This window comes from Arachis ipaensis, chromosome B8 (assembly GCF_059453495.1).
Source record: "Arachis ipaensis isolate K30076 ecotype BB chromosome B8, ASM5945349v1, whole genome shotgun sequence".
NCBI lineage: Eukaryota > Viridiplantae > Streptophyta > Magnoliopsida > Fabales > Fabaceae > Arachis > Arachis ipaensis.
The window spans coordinates 66884921-66909217 of record NC_142443.1 but is presented as its reverse complement, the minus strand read 5'-3'; the positions used below and the strand labels follow the sequence as shown (position 1 = coordinate 66909217).

The 24297-nt window shown below is 39.0% G+C and overlaps 1 non-coding gene and 2 pseudogenes across 1 annotated transcript; 1 reads left to right on the top strand and 2 right to left on the bottom strand.

The window, feature by feature from the left end:
• Nucleotides 1–1755: 1755 nt before the first annotated feature.
• LOC148548422 (uncharacterized) lies at nt 1756–3070 on the bottom strand (annotated as a pseudogene).
• Nucleotides 3071–4760: 1690 nt separating this feature from the next.
• LOC107611129 (protein-tyrosine-phosphatase MKP1-like) lies at nt 4761–13986 on the top strand (annotated as a pseudogene).
• A 7151-nt stretch (nt 13987–21137) lies between these two features.
• Nucleotides 21138–21245, bottom strand: LOC148548421 (small nucleolar RNA R71). The gene has a single exon (XR_015897778.1). It is a non-coding gene; the product is annotated as a small nucleolar RNA R71 (small nucleolar RNA).
• Between the last annotated feature and the right edge of the window lie 3052 nt (nt 21246–24297).

Genomic DNA, 24297 nt, shown 5'->3' with positions numbered 1-24297 from the left:
CCAAAGAAAAAACCTTGTGTTTTGGATTGAGTGCGAAATAGGATACCTGTAAAGAGGATGAGCAGAGCTAGAAACTGAATTGTTCACTTTACAATGATAGTCTTTGAGATAGGCTGGTAACCTTTTAATTCTTGTGGATTTTCTAAGTTCAAGTAGTTGTGGATTTTGATGCGATGGATGTGATGTAAGATTTTCTGTTTCTTCAGCAGTGTGAGCTGAATGTGCATGTTCATTTATGGTGTGATCAACAAATTCAGAATGCAAATTTGATAGTGTTTGAAAATTTTGATAGTTTTAATGATGTGCAAGTGGAACATGAGTTTGAGGCATGTGTGGTTGATGCAAACTAGGAGCAAATGAGTCAGTGTAATGAGAATCATAAGTGAAAGGATCAAAGTCGTAATTTTGCTATGAAATTTCAGTGTGACTGTGAAGATCAGAATCATGGGCACAATATGAAAAGTGATTCTCATAGAAAAAAACATCTCTAGATATGAAAATTCTTTTGGTTTTCACATCAATGAGTGTGAATCCTTTTGTTCCTTCTTTAAAACCGAGAAAAGAACATTTTTGTGCTCTTGGGTCTAATTTAGTTCTTCCATTTGTAAGAGTTGATGCATAGGCGGGACATCTAAAAACCTTTAAATTGGACAGATCAGGTATTTGGTTGAAAAAAAGCTCAAAAGGTGATTTGTCATTGAGAAATTGGCTTGGCAATATATTGATGATATGCACAGCATGCTTTACAGCAAAATTCGAAAAACATTTAGGCATAGATGAGTGGAATAGCAATGCTCTAGCCACCCTCAAAATGTGTTGGTGTTTTCTCTCCACTATCCCATTTCGCTGTGGAGATTCAACACATGAAGTGTGGTGCACAATGCCTTGGGATGCATAAAATGATTGCATAGTAAACTCAGGACCATTGTCAGTCCTTAGGCACTTGACAGTGTGATTGAATTGAGTTTGAACAAATTTTATAAAGGTTTTAACTAAGTCAAAAGTTTCTGACTTTGCTTTCATACAAAAAATCCAGGTGTATCTACTTTTGTCATCAACTATGGTAAAAAAATATTTGTGAGCATTAATGGAAGGGACCGAAATTGGTCCCAGATATCAAGATGAAGCAAATCAAAACAAGCATTAGATTCAGAATTGCTATAAGAGAAAGGTAAGTGTTTTTTCTTTGCTAAATGACAAGAGTTACATGGGTTTATTTGCTCATTACAATCAATGAAGGGATAAGTTTTCTGCATTACATGCAACATATTTGGAGGGATATGCCCTAATCTAGAATGCCAAAGTGCATTTATTTGAATTGATGGTGCAGTGCAAGTTGCAGTGCTATTATTGGTTGAAAGTGCTATTATAAAAGTGAGCGACAACTTTCCTGAATTATGCATGCTATGATTATTGTGTGTTGCAGAAACAAAATTAAAAGGTTGGCTATCCATTGTATAGAGACCGTCAGCACATTTAGCTACTCCAATCCTCTTCAAAGTAGCTTGGTCTTGAATCTCATAAATTTTATCATCAATTAAGATTTGACACTTCAATCCATCAGTCAATTTTAAAACAGAAATCAATTTGAATTCAAAAGTTGGAATGAATAGCACATTTGAAAGAAATAATTGATGAGAAAATCTAATGGTGCCAATGATGCAACTTTTCGTGTGGCTGCCATTAGGCATTCTAACAATTATAGGATTTACTTTGTAGTGTGAATAATAATCATTCATGTCAAAAGTAACATGATCAGTGGCCCCTGTGTCTATGACCCAGAATGGGGGATTTTGCAGTAACAAAGGATGAAATGTTACTACTGTATTTTAAAACAACAGTTTTACCTTGATTCATGGGAGTAGTGTTTGGAGGGTGTTGAACCTGGGTTGTGACTTGAGGTTGCTGTTGAGCCTCTTGTCCTTTGAGAAATTTGATAATTGCTTCCTTTTGGAGTGAATTGAGATCATAACTTGGCTCCTCAATAGCTTCCTTATGGCAATTGCCCAAACTAACTTGGTTGAGATCATCATTTCTCTTCTCAGCATGTGGGTCAGCAGTGGTAAAATTGATGCTACCAGTTTGTCGTTGCCGTAGATGGGGTGGCAAGCCATGCTTTTTGTAGCATGTATCAATGGTGTGTCCTTATTTGTCATTGAATGTGCATTGCATTCTAGTACCTCTGCCTCTATCATTTCCTTGGCATCTCCCTCTACCTCTGTCTCTCCCTCTATTTCTGTCATCAGTTGGTTGATAAGGAGGTACTGCTTTGTTAAAAAAGATCTTTGAATCTTGGCAATCATTGAATTGTCTTTCCTGTTGTGTCAGCATGGAGAAGGCAGTGTCTATATCAGGCATGGGAGTCATCACCATTAGTTGCGATCTGACAGCAGTATACTGGTCATTGAGACTTCTCAAAAATTTTTTTGTGTAATCCTCTCTTCTGAATTCTCGTATCACAGTCCACATGTGCATGATTGTTCACAATGAGTGCACTTTGGAATTGGCCTGAAATTATTCAAGTCTTCCCAAATTGATTGTAACTTCGTGTAGTAAGCAGTTATAGTAGCATCTCCTTGCCTGAGTTGGAAGAGCTCTTCTTGTAACTCAGCAACTCTGAACTTGTCACCTTGATAGTACCTCCGTTTCAATTCTTTCCACAAATATGAGGCGTTGTTGTTCCAAATTACAATTCCTGAGATTTTTGGGCTGAGGGACACAGTTATCCATGACACCAAATAGGTGTTGCACTTCTCCCAGGTTTCAAATAGTGGATCGAGTTCGTTCGGTTTTCAATAGATCCATTGATAAATTTCAACTTATTCTTTGATTTCAGAGCTAAAAGCATGCCTCGACTCCACGAAATATAATTGCTTATATTCAATTTAATAGGTATGAGAGGATTACCCAGACTTTCACTTAGATGGATGAAATAGGGGCTCGCTGGATCTTGCATCGGATTTACAGTAGTTCTTGCTACATTAGCTTGAATTGCAGAGATCTGACTCAAAAAATTTGCAATTGATTGTGCGTCCATAGGAATGGCTGGATTCGATTGATTAGTGGTCATCGTCGATTGAGGAATTGATGTAGATTCAAGAAATTGAGAAATTGAGAAAGAATTAGGTCTAACAGCTTCAAAACGAAAAGCAAGCAAAAGAGGAAGGTAATCGATGAATTCGATTTGGTTTTAGATTCAGATCTTTCACCCTCAGTCTCGTTGATCAGAGCTGTGATCTCTCCTCCACGCTCACCGCACCATGTGAAATTTCGTGGTTAGAGAAATTTGGGCTCTCATCAATCTCTGTCAGAGGAGTTCGAAGTGAAGGATGAAGAACTTGGAGAAGGGAATGAGAAAAAGATGAATAGAAAAGGAAGGTGCAAGTGAAGAAAAAGCTGTTAGTGAATTGGAATTTGGAGAATTGGAATCTGCAGAAAAAGAGAATTAGAGAAGATTAGAAAGAGGGATTTTGGTGAAGATGAAAGTTGTGTTCATTCATCATCTGTTTCTGTATTACATACTTATTTTTATATAGTTACACAAGAGCTAATTAATTTAATCTGTCTAACTAACTTTGCTAGCTGGCAACTCTAACTGACTATACTAACAGCAACAATTAACTAACTAATTCTAAATCTGTTATATCAGGTTACAAAAAAAAATAATTTAATAGGTACGAAGTATCTTATAAAGTACTAGTGTGTGTATATATATATATATATATATATATATATATATATATATATATATATATATATATATATATATATATATATATATATATATTGCAATAGCCAAAACATTGAGATGAGAAGAAAATAGGTTTAGATTAATATAATTGCAAAATTAAAAGGTAATTCATTTGTGCAGAGGTATCAACATATTTATGTAAATGACATTACGTTTTAAAATTAGAAGAATCAAATTTTAATTTAATTTATGCATGCCAAAACTCAACTGAAATGATACACATGTTAATTAGGGTATTTGTGAATTGTGATAATAAGGTTGTTTAAAATTGTTTAATAGATGCTTAAATTATATCTTAGTTTATATCAAATTTATTTTTAAAAAATTAACTAAAGAGTAAATTATTGAAATGGTACTAAAAAATTTGTATCATTGATAAAAATAATTCTAAAAGATGTTAACGATAAATAAATTTTCGAAAAATTTAAAAATGGTACAAAAAAACAAAATATTAAATATATATTTTAAAAAAAGATTTTAGAGATCATATTTTGATACAAGATTTCGTAAGTATTACTAGAAAAATAACAACTTTTTATTCTTAAATTTCGATAATTTTATGCCAAATAAATTAAAAAAAAATTATTATGAATGACCTTTTTTTAAAAAAATAAAAAAAAAACTTTATAGATTAAATTTTGTTTTGCATTTTTTTGTGCACCGTCTAAGTCTTTATTTAAATTTTGCTAAAAAAATTCGAATCAAATATATAAATCGTTTGTTAAATATAAAATTTTTTTGTCACTTATAAAAAAGATAATATTTATTGATTATTTTTATTATATTATTTAATTGTTTAGAGAATATTTTATCAATCTTTTGAGTATGGCTTTTATAGGTAACTCTTTAACTGAATCATCCAATAGCTTCGTTTGGTGACTTGGGTCCCTACATCATCAAGGGGACGTCTGTGGTGGCCAAGGCTTTTGCGTGGCTAAGGTGACAGAATCAACACGGGAATAACACGTGGCAAGTTTGGACAAGTCTTGGGCGTCTGCTGATTTCCGTAATGACAAAAAATCGACTAATTAATCAAGGTAGATACGTGAATGAGTAAAACTAACATGATTAAGCATTATTTAATCTCTCTGGTAAAAATCATTGCATTGCTTAGCTATTTCAAAAATTAGAAAGATTGGTGCTAGAATAGAAACAAAATTTACGTTTTTTTTCAAATAATATTAAAAAATAGGTAAGGTTCTGCCAGGTGCATTGCTGTGGGTGGCTAAAAACTTGAATAAGAAACCGAAAGTTTCATATTGGGCTTCGTTGAGGAGATTGTTTGTCGGCAGCGATAGTCGGTGTTGGGCCTGCACGTCACCGATAGGAGCAGTCGTGGTCTTCGTCCTTTGAGAAACGAGAAAGAAGGGTTCAAGGTCTAGCAGAGGCGTTGATATCGGAAGGAAGTCTGTGGCAGGAAACCACAACGACGTGTTGAGGTAGGCCTTGAAGGACTAGAGAAGAGACCGCCACTGCCCCACTAAAGACCTATTTTGGCGAGCGACGCCGCACTTTATCTCCATTGTTACCGCAGCTTACATTAATAACGTGAAGATTAAGGAACGACAAAATTTCATTTTTTCCAATAAAAACGAACCACGTATTCAACTCCTATTCAGTGGTCAACTCTTGGCTATTTTTGGCCTTCTTAGACTTAGCCACCCTAGAACTACCCTATCATCAAAGCAACAAAACTAAACTATTCAAGCAGAACCATTTTTTATCAAGAAAATACATTGTGTATTGACAAATAAAAATAAAAAAATCACTTAGAATCATGGTTGTAAGAACCGGATTGGACCAATCGGTTTGACCGGAAAATCGGTAAACTAGACCCCTAACTGATCCGGTTAATCAATATGATAGGACAAAGAATAGAATCGTAGAGAATCGGGTTAAATCGGCCAGTTCTGACAAAAATTAGAGAACCGGAGGTTTTTGTTCACTCGGCCGGTTCGGAAGTTTTTTTTTAATGAGTAAAGGACAAATAGGTCCCTGACCATTTTTTTTTTTCGGATATTTTCGTCCTCAACGAAGGGAAAATACATTCAACTCCCTCACCCCCGGAAAACATGGACATTTCAATCCTTCCGTTGAGTTCAGGCGTTTGAACTGGATGGAAAAGTCTGACCTGGCAAAGGTGACGCTGACCTGGCCGTTACGGAGGCCACATGGCAGGGATTAATTCGAAATAGGACATAAAAGTCCCTGCAACGAAAACGACGCCGTTTTTGTAACCTCTCCCAATCTTTCAAATTTCTCTGCCTTTTCTTCTTCCTTCGTCCTTTTTCCCTTCCATTCTTCTTCCTCGGCCCCTGCCTCCATCACTGTCGCACAGCCGCGCCTCCGTCAGCCACCATCAACGCCGGCGACCTCCTCCTTCTTCTCGCACAGGCACCGCTTCTAGCAATAACCCATCCGGTGAGGCGGATCCAAATTCCTGCGGCGAAGACACTGTCACCGGCCAGAATCGCAAGTTCTGTCCGCCGCCACTTACGCCGCGATCGCAGCAGAGTTCCAAGTCCCGGTCGAGCCTGCTGCCCCTCCAGCCGTTTCGATAGCCCGGCGGAGCCTCGATGAGTGGCCGCAGGCGAACTCTGATGACATTGGGAAGTGGTTGCCCCCACAGCCACCGTTGACCCCCGGTGGCGGCATGAGAGGTAACCCTGGTGAAAGGTTAAAACTTGATCTCTCCTCAATTCGGATGAACAATGATAGGAATTGCAATAATGGCAGTAATGGTAGTGGTAATAATAATAGTTGTAACAATAATGGTGTTAGTGAACTCTTGAAGAGGGATAGAATTGCATTTTTTGATAAGGAGTGTTCAAAGGTTGCTGAACATGTTTACCTTGGTAGTGATGCTGTTGCTAAGAATAGGGATATATTGAAACAGAATGGGATCACTCATATCTTGAACTGTGTTGGTTTTGTGTGCCCCGAGTATTTTAAGGCTGATTTTGTGTATAGAACATTATGGCTTCAGGATAGTCCTTCAGAGGATATTACTAGTATCTTGTATGATATGTTTGATTACTTTGAGGATGTTAGGGAACAAGGTGGTAGGGTGTTTGTGCACTGTTGTCAAGGTGTGTCTAGGTCTACTTCGTTGGTGATTGCATACCTCATGTGGAGGGAAGGACAGAGTTTTGATGATGCTTTTCAGTTGGTGAAGGCTGCAAGGGGTATTGCCGATCCGAATATGGGGTTTGCTTGCCAGTTGTTGCAGTGCCAGAAGAGGGTGCATGCAGTTCCTCTTAGTCCTACCTCTTTGCTTAGGATGTATAGGATGGCTCCACACTCGCCTTATGATCCTTTGCATCTCGTCCCCAAAATGTTAATGGATCCTTCGCCTTTCGCATTGGACTCTAGGGGAGCTTTTTTTGTACATATTCCCATTGCAATATTTGTTTGGATTGGTATGAAGTGTGATCCCATCATGGAAAGGGATGCTAGAGGTGCTGTTGGTCAGATTATTCGCTATGAGAAAGTGAAAGGACCTGTTAAAGTGATTAGGGAAGCTCATGAACCTGCTGACTTTTGGGAAGTTTTCTCAAGGTTCTTGCCTTTGATGGATAAATCTTACAGTAAAGTAGAAAGTTTCAAATCAAGTACTAAGGTTCAGCCTGGTGAGAGGAAAGTGCGGAGTCTATGATGTTGATTATGAAGTTTTCCAAAAAGCTATTATTGGAGGTTTTATGCCACCATTTCCATCATCAGAGGATTAACATGAAACCCATCTTCCTGCAAGAGAGAGTAGTTGGAGTGCCTTAAGGCGTAAAGTTTCCTCTTCTCATATGAAGGAGATTGTCATAGCCCCTAAGTCATCCCTCCCAAGGGTTTATTCCGATTCCATGTTGTGTATTCATTCAACAAAAACTTCATCTCCATCCTCATCATCTATATCATCATCTTCGCCCTCGTATATCTCTCTAGATTCTGTTTCTTCGCCCTCGTATATCTCACCTTGGAAGGAGGGTGAGAAGAGAGAGAGACTAATAAGAGTAAGAGAGTGAGAAAGGGAAGAAGACGCGAGAAAAGAGGAAGGAGGAGGTCGCCGGCGTTAATGGTGGCTGACAGAGGCGCGGCTGTGCGGCGGTGATGGAGGCAGGGTCCGAGGAAGAAGAATGGAAGGGAAAAAGGACGTAGGAAGAAGAAAAGGGCAGAGATTGGGGGAGGTTACAAAAACGGTGTCGTTTTCCTTGTGGGGACTTATATGTTCTGTTTCGAATTAATCTCTGCCACGTGGCCTCCGTAACAGCCAGGTTAGCGTCACCTTTGCCAGGTCAGACTTTTCCGTCCAGTCCAAACGCCTGAACTCAACGGAAGGATTGAAATGTCCACGTTTTTCGGAAGTGAGGGACTTGAATGTATTTTTCCTTCGTTGAGGACGAAAATGTTTGCGAAAGAAAAGGTTATGGACCTATTGTGAGAAGCTTAATAGGGGGTAGAGGAATTCATTGGTTTAAGCTTCATTTGGCTAGAAAAGGAGGAGATATTAAGTCATGTCGAAAGGTGCCAACTGCAGTGAGACACCAATTCCATCAAAGCATTGAAGAGCTTCGGAGCAAGAAAAGAAAATCTCAAGAACAATATGCAGAAAGTTATAATGCTTGTGATGAAGTTTAAAGAGAATTTGACGAGATCGAACGTAATGAGATGCAACAACAACAAAAATCCAGAGTTCCAGCACCTAGCTCTAGAAAAGGAAAACAAATGAAAGGATTACAATCCTATTTTCCATCAGCAACAACACCCGGAGCTCAAGCAACTATCAAAAGTGTTCTTCAAAGCAAAGAAATTGTGGAGAAGTATGATATTGCTATTGCAAAATAGATGATGGATGCCTCAGTTCTATTTAATGCGGTTAGTTCAGCTTATTATCAGCCAATGATTGATGCTATTGCAAGCATGGGTGCAGGGTATAAAGGGAAAAATTATCCAAGAGTCCGTGGGTATTTGTTGAGTAAATTGGTTGAGGATGTGAGGAAAATGATTGATGGTTATTATAAGATTTGGAAACAAACTGGATGTACTATCATGGCCGATGGATGGACTAATCGTTGTAGGTGTACTTTGATTAATTTTTTAGTTTATTGTCCTAAAGGAACTTAATAAACCCCAATTTTAGGGTTTATCTTGTGTTGAATTTGGTGGGTTTTATCAATGTTTTTCACACTTGTTCATATAAATTGCATGTTTTTTTTATTCCTTCTTAATTATGCCCCATAGTTTAAAACTTGCTTCTTTAACCTTAAAAATGCTAAATTTTAATCCTCTCCTATTACCATTCGATGCCGTGATATGCTTGTTAAGTGATTTCAGGATCTATAGGGCAAGAATGGCTTAGAAAATGGAAAGGAAGCATGCAAAAATGGAAGGAGCATGAAGAATAGAGATTTGGAAAGCTGACCCCGACGCGCACGCGTAGCATGACGCGTACGCGTGAAAATTGCGAAATTTGGCTGATGCGCATGCATGACCCTCCGCGTGTGTGTGGCTTGTGAAGAGCTCAGGCGAAGCGCATGCGTGACCGACGCATACGTGTGACGCTCAGCACGTGACTCATTTATGGAAAACGTGGCTGGCGATTTCTGAGAAGCTCCAGGCCCAAATCCAATTGGATTTTGAATGGGGAAAGGCCAAGAGTTGATGGGAGAAAGGAGGCAAGGAAGCATACACATACTAGGCATAATTTTAGCTAGTTTTTGGTCCTTTGTTTCTAGAGAGAGAAACTCTTGCTTCTCTATAGGCTTAGTGTTTTTTGATCATTTGCATTGTTGAATTTCTGAATTGGAGTTGTTGATTTTAGTTTTCTTGTTCTAACTCTAGTTTTTCTAGTTATAATTTTGCTTAGATCTTGTGTTAGTATTGTGTTCTTCTCCTAGTTCTTCTTTCATTTTCCTTTTTATTAACCTTGTCGATTTTGAACTTTCATTAATGCATTGATGTTTACATGCTCTATAATTTTAGTTGGGTTGATATTATTGTTAATTGTTAGTTGGTAGTTTCAATTTCTCTTTGATTTTGCAATTTGGTTATATCTTTAGTTATTGCCTACCAAGTGTTTGACAAAATGTTTTTATTAATTATGGAGTAGTTTTCTATACTCTTGGCCTAGGCTAAGGGAATTGACTGATCTTGAGTCAATGGGTCTAAGTGGATTGATGATTTGGGAACCCTTTTTGGTCAATTTGATATCCATTAACACTAACCCACTACTAAGTTCATTAGTAGATAGGTTGGGACTTATGGATTGATGTTGATCAAGCCTATTTGACATACTTCAAGCATATAAGTAGACTTGATAGGATTGGTCCCTCGTAATTGTCAATATATGGTTAGTGGACACGGATGGAGATCTCAATTTCTATGCCTTAGCCAAGTGTGCTTTTGCCATTCATACATGAAAATCCAAAATTCTAATTACTCAATTCTTGCTCTAGTTGCTTTTATTTGTTTATTTAGTTCTAGAATAGAATTAGATTTATACATTGTCTTCTTAGATCATCATTTACTTAACTTTTACATTAATTGTCTTGAATTAATTTCTTGCAATTTAAGATTCTTGCTTGTTAAGTTTTGTTAAGTTTAAATTCTTGCTTAAATGTCTTTCAACCCTGGAATTCTAGCTGACTTTGATACACATACTTGCCCATTCTCTTGAGGACGACCCAGGAGTAATACTCTCGGTTAATTTTTATTGGGGTTAAACTTGTGACAACCATATTAAACTTTGATTGAGAGTTAGTTGTCGGTTTGGAACTATACTACTAAGTGATTTTCATTGAAAATTTCTAGACCGATGATTAGCTCGACATCAAGTTTTTGGCGCCGTTGTCGGGGAATGGTTGCAATATGTGCCTTAATGTTGGTTATGTTAATATGTGGATATTGTGAATAGTTCACTTGTTTTAGTTAGGTTGTTTTTATTCTAGGTCTTTTTAATGCATGAGCTTATGGTTTCTGTTCCGTGGGTTACCTGAAACTGTAGGTCGATCTCGGACGAGATCTTCTGTGCTGATCAGAGATGACATGTCCGGCTTTGAGTGGCGGCCGGAGCTATCGTATCTGACTTGTTGAGCTTGGCTGCACTGCTGATCCTTCGTTACCAGATGGTGGGAGGTACCTGCAAGGGACTCCGATGCTTAAGTTAGCAAGGGTATTAAGCAGGTTTTTAGTAGAATCAGAGTATGAGTTATACCTGGGTGCTCTAGTGTATTTATAATGGTATGGAGTGACCTTTTTAGATAAGATAAATTAGTTATCTTATCTTATCTTTATCTTTGAGTGAGGTCATCTTATCTTCAAGGGGACCTCCCTTATCTCTATAGGCTTGGGATGCCTTTGGATTTGGGTCGTGTTCCTCTATCTGGGCCCTTTATTGGGCTTTCCTGGCAATTTGGCCGAGCTCTTTTAAAAGAGGTCGGATAGTCTGACCTAAAGAGGTCGGTCGCTTTGTTGCTAAACATCCCGGGTCGGATAACTCGACCCAGGATATGAACAGTGCCCCTGCTCGAGCTCGGTCTTTCTTTCTGAGGTCGAGTCTTAGTTTTAGGACTTCGATCCTTCTCTGGTGAAGCCGAACTCGAGCATTTTATCGACTTCATCTTTGTAGAGTTCTCCTTTTTTGAATACGGAACGTTTTCTTTTGCTTCTTTTTAAAAGCGCGTGCTTTTGTATTAGCGCTCTTAGCCTTGGGAATATGCGAGGGTTTAATACCCTCATTAATTGGTTTTTAATTGCCCCGTTTCTCTTAGCCTCTCTATTTTGAATTTTCACACTCAGAAAAATGGTTTCTCTTCTCCGTAACTTCCCATTTCTTTCTCTCTTTCTGTTTTCGCCTGGAGTTTGCAGTTTTCGCGTTTCTCCCTGTGACATTGCTTGGTTATTGTTAGTGCTTTTTTTGGCTGCGGAAGGGCGATTTCGGCTTCCATTTCCCATCTTCAACTTTCTTTCGAAGCTTTCTGCTTTTTCCAAGTTGGTTTTTCCTTACTTTCTTTGTCGCTTGCGTTATGTCATTTCTGTTTTTGGCTTTTTGGAAAGTTTGAACCTTTTGTATCACCGTGCATCTGCTTGTTTACTGTTGTGGGGTTTTTCTTGCTTTTGAAATGGTCCTTCTGTACTCTAGGGTTCATACCGTTTATTTTTTCTTCTTTTACGAATTGCATGAACCTGCTTTCTTTCTCAAAAGATATCTCCTTTTGATGTTTTTCACCTATGTTGATAGTTTTCTTTGCTGGTGAATTTTGTAGAAGATAACGATGCTTTTTATTTTCCCAAAAAAGATTGTGTCTTTGATACCTTCTTCTTGATACGTTTTGTTATTTGGTTGCTTCGTTTGTTGACTATGACTGAGACTGTGGGTCTTGGAGGGTAGTTATTTTGATGGCTCATGGTTTTCTATTTAGAGTATCGTCTTAGTTGAAAAAGGATCGTTATCTTCCTGTATCGAGGTGTAGGCATGTAGGTTTTCCTGAGTCCTTGTTCTGTAACTGCCTCCAAAGGATGCCCCTGGATCTTTGGTGTGGGTCCTGGGGTTTCCTTTTGTTGCTTGTACTGCGCTAGATTATGTTGGCCGAATTGTTTTGATTTCATCCGAGATGTTTTTTAGTAATCCAATCTTCTTTTCTTATTTGTATGACTAGTTGGCCATGTCTTCTTGTAAAAATATTATAGAGACATCTTCTAAGGTTCCTGAGGGGATGTCCGATTGGTTGGACTCCCTTGTTTTAATGTGTGTTTCTGTGGTGAATGCTGAGTTCTGTATGGAGCTTAGGAAACATCACCGCCTCTGTAAGAGTAGAGATCAGGAAAGGAATTATGAATTGGTAGCACCTGATTCCAAGGAGAGGGTTTGCTTCCCTGCTCTGACCCAGGGGGAGCGCCCTTTCTTTTATGCTTACGACTATTTTTTCAGCCAGTTGGATGTAACCTTTCCCTTCACTTCTTTTGAGACCGATTTATTGTGGTCGTGTAATGTAGCTCCGTCTCAGATCCATCCGAACTCCTGGGGCTTTATCAAGATTTTTCAGCTTCTTTGCCAAGAGCTGGACGTTACTCCTTCTCAAACTTTTTTTCTTCATTTATTTGTTTTAACTAAGCCTGTAATTTCTTCAAAAAAGAAAGCCTCATGGGTTTCTTTTAGATCTGCACAAGGGTATAAGGTTTTTGCCATGTATGACGAGTCCTTTAGGGACTTCAAGAATTAGTTTTTCAAGGTCCGAGCAGTTGAGGGAGCTCGGCCCTTTTTTCTGGAAGCGAATGATGAGCCAGCCTTCCCCTTGTGTTGGCAGCAGAATGTAGTGGTATCCCGTTATACGTGGGAGATGCTTGACGAAATTGAGCAGACTTTTGTAATTGTTTTGGAGGACATTTGGGGGGAACCTCCTCATTTGGACACTAAAAAATCTTTGGGGGACCCATCCTTTGTCCGAACTGCATTGGGTATTTACTTGATATGTTTTGTTTCTTTTTTTTGCTGCCTTCTTCTTTTTCTGGTTTGTAAAACTGTTGATTTTCATTTTTCAGAGATGGCCAAGAATAATGAATCGATGAAGGCTTTCAAGAAAGCGAGAAAGGCTACTGTGGCTCAGAACATCTCGACCAGGGTGGATGGGGAAGGATCCTCTCAGGTTCTGCTGAAGCCATCTGTGCTGAGCTCGCCTGGACCGAGGAGAACGATCCCTACTCCTCGAGTCTGTGTAGTTGATCCTTTGCCATCCTCTACCACTGTTTCTTACCCTCCGGTCGTTCCTCCTTCCAAAAGACCTCGAACTGTTGAACCCTTCAATCTGGATGCGCCTGATTTCGACGCTGTTGGGTTTGTCGACCAGCAGATCGGTCCTTATGGTGCCCTCCCTATAGATGATGTATCTCTTCTTCGCCATTTAGATTTTATAACTCGGAGTAGCATTAAGATGGTACATATGGGAGCTGCCCTGTACAGAACTGCCCAAGATCTTCCACTTCATGCCACCAAAGCCTTCATGGAGGAGGCTAAGCAGGAGTTTGACCGAATAAAGGGTTTGAAGGAGGAGCTTGAAGTGAAAGTGACCAAGTTGGGGAAGGAATTGGAGGGTGAAAAGGCTAGTTCTGTTGCTTTGGTGGCTTCGGTGAAGTTGGTTGAAGACACGGCATTGAGGCATAAGAAAAGTTATGTCACGACCTACAAGGAAGTGATGCGTCTCAGGGAGGAGTTGGAGTCTGCCCGGGCTTATTATGCCGAGCTCTAGGGTCACCTTATAGGCAGCATAAATGCTGCTTATGAGAACTTGAAGGAGCAGGTTCGGGTTCTTGCCCCCAAACTTGACCTTACTCTCTTCAGCCTAGACAATGTTGTAAAGGATGGCAGAATTGTCCCTGACGACCCTGATGACGATGATGTTGAACCTCCTCCTGTGCCTGCCACCAAGACCTCTGTTATGCCGACTTCTTCAGTTCCTTCAGTTGAGGCCAATCACCCCGAGTCAGAACCTGATTGTCAAATCTTGCACCGGGATGATGGGACTGTGGATGCGGTGCCTCTTCAGACTCGTCCTCCTTCACCCCGTGTTGATGCTGCTAAGAAGCCTTTGGATCCTCAATGATTTTTCTGGATGTTTGTGTGGATAGCCCAGCTTGTGAGCTTTTGAACTCTTTATATTTTGTAAATGGTGGTTCTGGATTTGCTACTTTCCTAGTTGCTTGTTTAGCAACTTTATTTTGAAAAACAAAGTAGTTTCCAAGCTTTTGGGGCTGGTTTTGGTAGCCTCTTTGAGCATGTTATTATCATGTCTGTTTTCATCTATCTTGGTACCTTTTTTAGGTTTTTTGGTAGTGTTGAAGCCTTGTTACTCGACCTCTCTGGATTGCCTTTGTGTTTCATACTTGTGGCTTGATTCCTTTGAGGTTGTGGATGTTTGGATCCAACTGGTATGTCGGCTTCCTCATTTTGGACTGAAGTTATTTCTAGTAATCCGTTTTGTTTGGACCTTTGTGAGGTCTCTGCTAGGAATTACTTTCATAACTTGTTTGTGGGAGGCCGATTTCATCATGTCGGTCTCTTCTAAGTTATTTTTATAATCCTCTTTCTTGGACCTTGTTCAGGTCTCTTTCAGGGATCACTTTTATAACTTTATATTTTGGGCCGACTTCATCATGTCGGACCCTTCTAAGTTATTTTTGTAATCCTCTTTCTTGGACCTTGTTCAGGTCTCTTTCAGGGATTACTTTTATAACTTTATATTTTGGGCCGACTTCATCATGTCGGACCCTTCTAAGTTATTTTTGTAATCCTCTTTCTTGGACCTTGTTCAGGTCTCTTTCAGGGATTACTTTTATAACTTTATATTTTGGGCCGACTTCATCATGTCGGACCCTTCTAAGTTATTTTTGTAATCCTCTTTCTTGGACCTTGTTCAGGTCTCTTTCAGGGATTACTTTTATAACTTTATATTTTGGGCTGACTTCGTTATGTCGGTCCCTTTGAAGTTATAGTAATCCTGTTTTATAGGGCTGGCCAGACCTCTTTCCAGGGATTTACTTATAACTTTGGTTATTGCGACTGATCCGACTTCTTTACGTCAGCCAGTCTTTAAGTTATTTTTTAGCAATCCATTTTATTAAGACCTCGTCAGGTCCTTTCTATGGATCACTTTCGATAACTTGCATTATTCTGTTTTCATCTTTGCCGATTTTGTAGAAATTGGGTTTAATCCTCGTTAGGTCGACCTTTTAATCAATTTGATTTTCATCTCTGTTGGTCTTTATCGTGATCGTGCAGTGAATTTGATTTTCACTTTCTGCCGATCGGTAGCTTTATAATCGGACGATGAATGTTTCAGATTAATGCGCCTTGAGAATTTGTAGAAGATCTAAACAGATTTTATTCAAAATAAAATGCAAATATATACTGGTGGGAGTTTTATCCCTTTAAGTTGGGCAATATGTAGGTCTTGGCTTGGCGCCTCATTAAAAAACTTTTTCGGGAAAAAGAGTGCGCCTTATCCTAAGATCCTTTATTATCCTTAACTATAGTACCTTCTTAGGTTGCAGGCGTGCCATGACCTAGGAAGCTCTTGCCCATCGAGTTCGGACAGTCTGTAGTAGCCCTTTCTAAGTACTTCTATGACTCGGTAGGGTCCTTTCCAGTTTGCTGCCAGCTTTCTTTCTCCAGGTCGAGTTGTTCCGATATCATTTCGGATTAGGATGAGGTCGTTTTCAGCAAAACCTCACTGCACTATCTTTTGATTGTATCTCGAAGCCATTCGACATTTTAATTCTTCTTCTCTGATCCGAGCTCTTTCTTGGACTTCTGGAAGTAGGTCGAGTTCTTCCCTTTGAAGTTGGAAGTTGGCTTCTTCATTATAGTGGATTACTCTAGGCGACCCTTCTTCAATCTCCACTGGGATCATTGCCTCCTGATGACTAGAATTCACACCCCCTTCAAAATTGGTGAATTAGTCCTTTTGGCAAGCGCACCAAAATTATCGTCAAGTAATAACCCACAGTGGAGTGGGATCGTATCCACAGAGATTGGCAAATTTGAGCAGTTTTAATCAATTGATGAATTAGTCAAGCAGATCAATAGGATTGTAGAGTGCAGAATTGTAAATGACATAAATGTAAATGACTAGAATATAAAGAAAAGTAATAAAATGCAGAAATATAAATGGCAGAAAGTAAATGGCAGAATCATAAATGACTTGAATGTAAATGGGAATGGAGAATTGCTGAATGTAAAAATAAGCTGTAAAGAAATGGATAGATAAGAATGGGGAAATTCATTGAGATTGGGAGATGTTGTCTCTTTAAATTGAATCTAGCTTATATCCCCTTCAATCATGCAACTCATTAACCTCTTGGCAATCATGATTGATTGAGCTTCAATCCCTTGGTGTCACAATCTCTTAGATCTTGATCAATAGCCAATTCCTTGGTCTAATTGCTCATGAAGAGAGATATGCTTGGTCCCTGATTATACCACACACCATTATAGGTCCAAGTAGAGGGAGGATTATATGTCACATATCCAAACACCAAAACCCAGATTCTACTCTAGTGTGAGAAGGGATTTCAAGCATGGTTTCATGTTTCCTTTTCCAAGGTTCCCATGAAACCCAATTGCATTAAATCTCTTTCCCATAATAATTGAATACTAAGCATTAAGAATGAAATTCCTTCTAGCAAATCAAAGAGAAGATGAAGAGAAGAAGAATTTCACTAATATCAATCCATCAAGTACAACAGAGCTCCCTCTCTCAATGAGAGGGAAGTTAGTTACTCATTAATGAGCGGATAATTTATACGCTTTTTGACATTGTTTTTAGTATGTTTTTAGTAGGATCTAGTTACTTTTAGGGATGTTTTAATTAGTTTTTATGTTAAATTCACATTTCTGGACTTTACTATGAGATTGTGTGATTTTCTGAGATTTCAGGTATTTTCTGACTGAAATTGAGGGACTTGAGCAGAAATCAGATTCAGAGGTTGAAGAAGGACTGCTGATGCTGTTGGATTCTGACCTCCCTGCACTCAAAATGGATTTTCCGGAGCTACAGAACTCGAAATGGCGCGCTTCCAATTGCGTTGGAAAGTAGACATCCAGGGCTTTCTAGAAATATATAATAGTCCATACTTTGGCCAAGAATAGATGACTTAAACTGGCATTCAACGCCAGCTTTCTGCCCAAATCTGGCGTCCAGCGCCAGAAAAGGAGCCAAAACCAGAGTTGAACGCCCAAACTAGCACAAAAACTGGCGTTCAACTCCAAGAAGGACCTCTACACGTGCAACACTCAAGCTCAGCCCAAGCACACACCAAGTGGGCCCCGGAAGTGGATTTATGCATCAATTACTTACTCATGTAAACCCTAGTAGCTAGTTTATTATAAATAGGACCTTTTACTATTGTATTAGACGTCTTTTTGACCATCTTAGGATCCTGGATTGTATTTTGATCCTGTGATCACGTTTTGGGGGCTGGCCATCTCGGCCATGCCTGGACCTTTCACTTATGTAATTTCAACGGTAGAGTTTCTACATTCCATAGATTAAGGTGTGGAGCTCTGCTGTTCCTCAAATATTAATGCAAAGTACTACTGTTTTCTATTCAATTCATCTTGTTTCGCTTCTAAGATATTCATTTGTACTTCAATCTGAATGTGATGAACGTGACAATCATCATCATTCCCTATGAACGCGTGCCTGACAACCACTTCCGTTCTACCTTCGACTGAATGAGTATCTCTTAGATCTCTTAATCGGAATCTTCGTGGCGTAAGCTAGAATGATGGCGGCATTCAAGAGAATCCGGAAAGTCTAAACCTTGTCTGTGGTATTCCGAGTAGGATTCAATGATTGAATGACTGTGACGAGCTTCAAACTCGCGAGTGCTGGGCGTTAGTGACAGACGCAAAAGGAGTGTGAATCCTATTCCAGCATGATCGAGAACCGACAGATGATTAGCCGTGCTGTGACAGAGCATGTGAGCATATTTTTCACTGAGAGGAGGGGATGTAACCACTAACAACGGTGATGCCCTTGCATAAAGCCAGCCAGGGAAAGAAGTAAGACTGATTGGATGAAGATAGCAGGAAAGCAGAGGTTCAGAGGAACAAAAAGCATCTCCATTCGCTTATCTGAAGTCCCTACCAATGATTTGCATAAGTACCTCTATCCCTATTCTATTATTTATTATTTGAAAACATCATTATCATTTTATATCTGCCTAACTGAGATTTGCAAGGTGACCATAGCTTGCTTCATACCGACAATCTCCGTGGGATTCGACCCTTACTCACGTAAGGTATTACTTGGACGACCCAGTGCACTTGCTGGTTAGTTGTATCGAAGTTGTGAACCATGGTATTGGTACCATGTTTTTGGCGCCATTGCCAGGAAAAGAAAGAGCCATGAATTTTACATAATCAAAGTGAAATCACGATTGCGCGTATCAAGTTGCTCACGTTGCCAGGGATTATTCGAGCCTGGACATCACAATTTCGTGCACCAAGTTTTTGGCGCCGTTGCCGGGGATTGTTTGAGTTTGGACAACTAACGGTTCATCTTGTTGCTCAGATTAGGTAACTTTCTTTTTGTTTTCTTTTCAAAAATTTTTCAAAAATCTTTCAAAAATTTTTCCTTTGTTTTCGAAAATAATAAAAATGTTTTCAAAAATAAATTATTCTATGGCTTCAAAATTTTTAAGAATGAATTCTAGTGTTTCATGAAGCATGTGAAGCCTGGCTGGCTGTAAAGCCATGTCTAATTCCTTTGGGAATGAGTATGTCAGGCGTGTCATGTCTGAATTACATGCTGAAGCTTGGCTGGCCATTGGCCATGTCTAGTGTTTTGGACCGGAGCTTTCATTGAAAGCTTGGCTGGCTCATGAGCCATGTCTAATTCCTGGACTGAAGCTTTAGACTAAGAATGCAAGATTCCTGGAATTCATGTAAAAAAAAAAATTTTTGGAATCCTTATTTTTTCTTTTTCATATAATTTTCGAAAAAAAATCCAAAAAAATTAGAAAATCATAAAAATCAAAAACATTTTTTGTGTTTCTCGTTTGAGTCTTGAGTCATATCATAAGTTTGGTGTCACTTGCATATGCATCTTGCATTTTTCGAAAATATCATGCATTCATAGTGTTCTTCATGATCTTCAAGTTGTTCTTGGTAAGTCTTCTTGTTTGATCTTGATGATTTTCATGTTTTGTGTCTTTTCTTGTTTTACATGTGCATTTTTCGTGTCGTAGAGTCTAAACATGAAAGATTTCTAAGTTTGGTGTCTTACATGTTTTCCTTGCATCAAAAAATTTTTCAAAAATATGTTCTTGATGTTCATCTTGACATTCAAAGTGTTCTTGGTGTTCATCTTGACATTAATATCATTCATGCATGCATTCATTGTTTTGATTCAAAATTTTCATGCATTGAGTCTTTTTGTTGTTTTTCTCTCTCATCATAAAAAATTCAAAAAAAAAAAAACAAAAAAATATCTTTCCTTTTTCTCTCATCAAATTCGAAAATTTGAGTTGACTTTTTCAAAAATTTTTAAAATCAACTTGTTTCTTATGAGTCAAATCAAATTTTCAATTTGAAAATCTTATCTTTTTCAAAATCTTTTTCAAAAATCAAATCTTTTTCAAAATTCTTAGTTATTTTCGAAAATTCCAAAAATATTTTTCAAAAATCTTTTTCTTATTTTTATATCAAATTTTTGAAAATAACATAATCAATTAATGTTTTGATTCAAAAATTTGAAGTTTGTTACTTGCTTGTTAAGAAAGATTCAAACTTTAAGTTCTAGAATCATATCTTGTGATTTCTTATGAATCAAGTCATTAATTGAGATTTTAAAAATCAAATCTTTTTCAAAACTAATTTCTAAAATATCTTCTTATCTTACCTTTTTCAAAAAGTTGGTTTCAAAATATCTTTTCTAACCTCCTAACTTCTTGTCTTTTCAAAATTTGTTTCAACTAACTAACTAACTCTCTCTCTCTAATTTTCGAAAATATCTTCCCTCTTTTTCAAAAATTTCTTTTTAATTAACTAATTATTCTTATTTTTATTTTTAATTTTAAAAAAATTTTCGAAAAATACTAACATTTTTCAAAAACCATTTTCGAAAATCACTAACTCTTTTTCAAAAATATTTTTCGAAAATTCTCCCTCTCCCATCTTATTCTATTTATTTATTCATTTACTAACATCTCATCTCACATCTCAACCCTCCTCACAGTTGTGTTTCTTCCATTACATTACATTCTTTGTCTCCCCCTCTTCTTCTACTCACACAGGGATCCCTATACTGTGGTATAAAGGATCTCTATTATTATTATTATTTTTCTGTGCCCTCTTCTTTGTCATATGAGCAAGAGCAAGGATAAGAATATTCTTGTGGAAGCAGATCCAGAACCTGAAAGGACTCTGAAGAGAAAATTAAGAGAAGCTAAATTACAACAATCCAGAGATAACCTTTCAGAAATTTTCGAACAGGAAGAGGAGATGGCAGCCGAAAATAATAATAATGTAAGGAAGATGCTTGGTGACTTTACTGCACCTAATTCCAATTTACATCGAAGAAGCATCTCCATTCCTGCCATTGGAGCAAACAACTTTGAGCTGAAACCTCAATTAGTTTCTCTGATGCAGCAGAACTGCAAGTTTCATGGACTTCCATCTGAAGATCCTTTTCAGTTCTTAACTGAATTCTTGCAGATATGTGATACTGTTAAGACTAATGGAGTAGATCCTGAAGTCTACAGGCTCATGCTTTTCCCTTTTACTGTAAGAGACAGAGCTAGATTATGGTTGGATTCTCAATCCAAAGACAGCCTGAACTCTTGGGATAAGCCGGTCACGGCTTTCTTAGCCAAGTACTTTCCTCCTCAAAAGCTAAGCAAGCTTAGAGCTGATGTTCAAACCTTCAGACAGAAAGAAGGTGAATCCCTCTATGAAGCTTGAGAAAGATACAAATAGTTGACCAAAAAGTGTCCTTCTGACATGCTTTCAAAATGGACCATCCTGGATATATTCTATGATGGTTTATCTGAGCTATCAAAGATGTCACTGGACACTTCTGCAGGTGGATCCATTCACCTAAAGAAAACGCCTGCAGAAGCTCAAGAACTCATTGACATGGTTGCTAATAACCAGTTCATGTACACTTCTGAAAGGAATCCTGTGAGCAATGGGACGCCTATGAAGAAGGGAGTTCTTGAAGTTGATACTCTGAATGCCATATTGGCTCAGAATAAAATATTGACTCAGCAAGTCAATATGATTTCTCAGAGTCTGAATGGAATGCAAGCTGCATCCAACAGTACTCAAGAGGCCTCTTATGAAGAAGAAGCTTATGAACCTGAGAACCCTGCAATAGCAGAGGTGAATTACTTAGGTGAACCTTATGGAAACACCTATAACTCATCATGGAGAAATCATCCCAATTTCTCATGGAAGGATCAAAAGCCTCAACAAGGCTTTAATAATGGTAGAAGAAACAGGTTTAACAATAGTAAACCTTTTCCATCATCCACTCAGCAACAGACAGAGAACTCTGAACAAAATGCTTCTAATTTAGCAAATCTAGTCTCTGATCTATCTAAGGCCACTGTGAGTTTCATGAATGAAACCAGATCTTCCATTAGAAATTTAGAAGCACAAGTGGGCCAGCTGAGTAAAAGGATCACTGAAATCCCTCACAGTACTCTCCCAAGCAATACAGAAGAGAACCCAAAAGGAGAGTGCAAGGCCATTGACATAAGCACCATGGCCGAAACTACAAGGGGAGTGGAGGACGTGAATCCCAAGGAGGAAGACCTCCTGGGACGTCCAGTGGTCAATAAGGAGCTTCCCTCTGAGGAACCAAAGGACTCTGAGGCTCATCTAGAGACCATAGAGATTCCATTGAACCTCCTTATGCCCTTCATGAGCTCTGATGAGTATTCCTCTTCTGAAGAGAATGAGGATGTTACTGAAGAGCAAACTGCCAAGTTTCTTGGTGCAATCTTGAAGCTGAATGCCAAATTATTTGGCATTGATACTTGGGAAGTTGAACCTCCCTTGTTCATCAATGAACTAAGTGATCTGGATCAACTGACATTGCCTCAGAAGAGACAGGATCCTGGAAAGTTCACAATACCCTGTACCATAGGCACCATGATCTTTAAGGCTCTGTGTGACCTTAGTTCAGGAATAAACCTCATGCCCCTCTCTGTAATAGAGAAACTGGGAATCTATGGGGTGCAAGCTGCTAAAATCTCATTAGAGATGGCAGACAGTTCAAGAAAACAGGCTTATGGACAAGTAGAGGACGTGTTAGTAAAGGTTGAAGGCCTTTACATCCCTGCTGATTTCATAGTCCTGGATACTGGAAAGGAAGAGGATGAATCCATCATCCTAGGAAGACCTTTCCTGGCCACAGCAAGAGCTGTGATTGATGTTGACAGAGGTGAAATAGTCCTTCAATGGAATAAGGACTTCCTTGTGTTTAAAACTCAAGGATCTCCCTCTGCAACCATGGAGAGGAAGCAGAAAAAGCTTCTCTCAAAGCAGAGTCAACCAGAGCCCCCACAGTCAAACTCTAAGTTTGGTGTTGGGAGGCCACAACCAAACTCTAAGTTTGGTGTTGAACTCCCATATCCAAACTCTAAGTTTGGTGTTGGAGAGTCTCAACAAAGCTCTGAATAACTGTGAGGCTCCATGAGAGCCCACTGTCAAGCTATTGACATTAAAGAAGCGCTTGTTGGGAGGCAACCCAATTTTAATTTATCTAACTATATTTTTCTTAGTTATATGTCTTTATAGGTTCATGATCATGTGGAGTCACAAAATAAATATAAAAATTGAAAATGGAATCAAAAACAGCAGAAGAAAAATCACACCCTGGAGGAGCATCTGTCTGGCGTTCAGCGCCAGAACAGAGCATGGTTCTGGCACTGAACGCCCAAAATGGGCAGCTTCTGGGCGCTGAACGCCAGAACAGGCATGGTTCTGGCGTTCAACGCCAGAAATGGCACACAAATGGGCGTTGAACGCCCAAAATGGCCACCAACCTGGCGCTGAACGCCCAGAGTTGTGTGCAAGGGCATTTTACATGCCTAAATTGGTGCAGGGATGTAAATGCCTTGACACCTCAGGATCTGTGGACCCCACAGGATCATCTCAGGATCTGTGGACCCCACAGGATCATCTCAGGATCTGTGGACCCCACAGGATCCCCACCTACCTCCACTCACTTCTTCTCACCACTCTCTTTCACACAATCTCATAAACACTCTTCCCCAAAAACCCTTCACCAATCACCTCAAACTCTCTTCCCCATCACCTCTTCACCACTCACATCCATCCACTCTTCCCCATAAACCTACCTCATAAACTCCACCTACCTTCAAAAATTCAAAACCAATTTCCCACCCATATGGCCGAACCTTAACACCCCCTCCCTTCCCTATATAAAGCCCTCCATTCTTCATGAAATTCACACAACACACCCCTCTACACCCTTCTTGGCCGAAAACACTTCCCACTCTCCCTCTCCTCCATTTCTTCTTCTTCTTCTATTCTTCTTTTCTTGCTCGAGGATGAGCAATATTCTAAGTTTGGTGTGGTAAAAGCATAAGCTTTTTGTTTTTCCATTACCATTGATGGCACCTAAGACCGGAGAATCCTTTAGAAAGGGGAAAGGAAAGACAAAAGCTTCCACATCCGAGTCATGGGAGATGGAAAGGTTCATCTCTAAAGCCCATCAAGACCACTTCTATGATGTTGTGGCCAAGAAGAAGGTGATCCCCGAGGTCCCTTTCAAACTCAAAAGAAATGAGTATCTGGAGATCCGACATGAAATTCAAAGAAGAGGTTGGGAAGTTCTAACAAATCCCATCCAAAAAGTCGGCATCCTAATGGTTCAAGAGTTCTATGCTAATGCATGGATCACCAAGAACCATGATCAAAGTAAGAACCCGGATCCAAAGAACTATATTACAATGGTTCGGGGGAAATACTTAGATTTTAGTCCGGAGAATGTGAGGTTGGCGTTTAACTTGCCCATGATGCAAGGAGA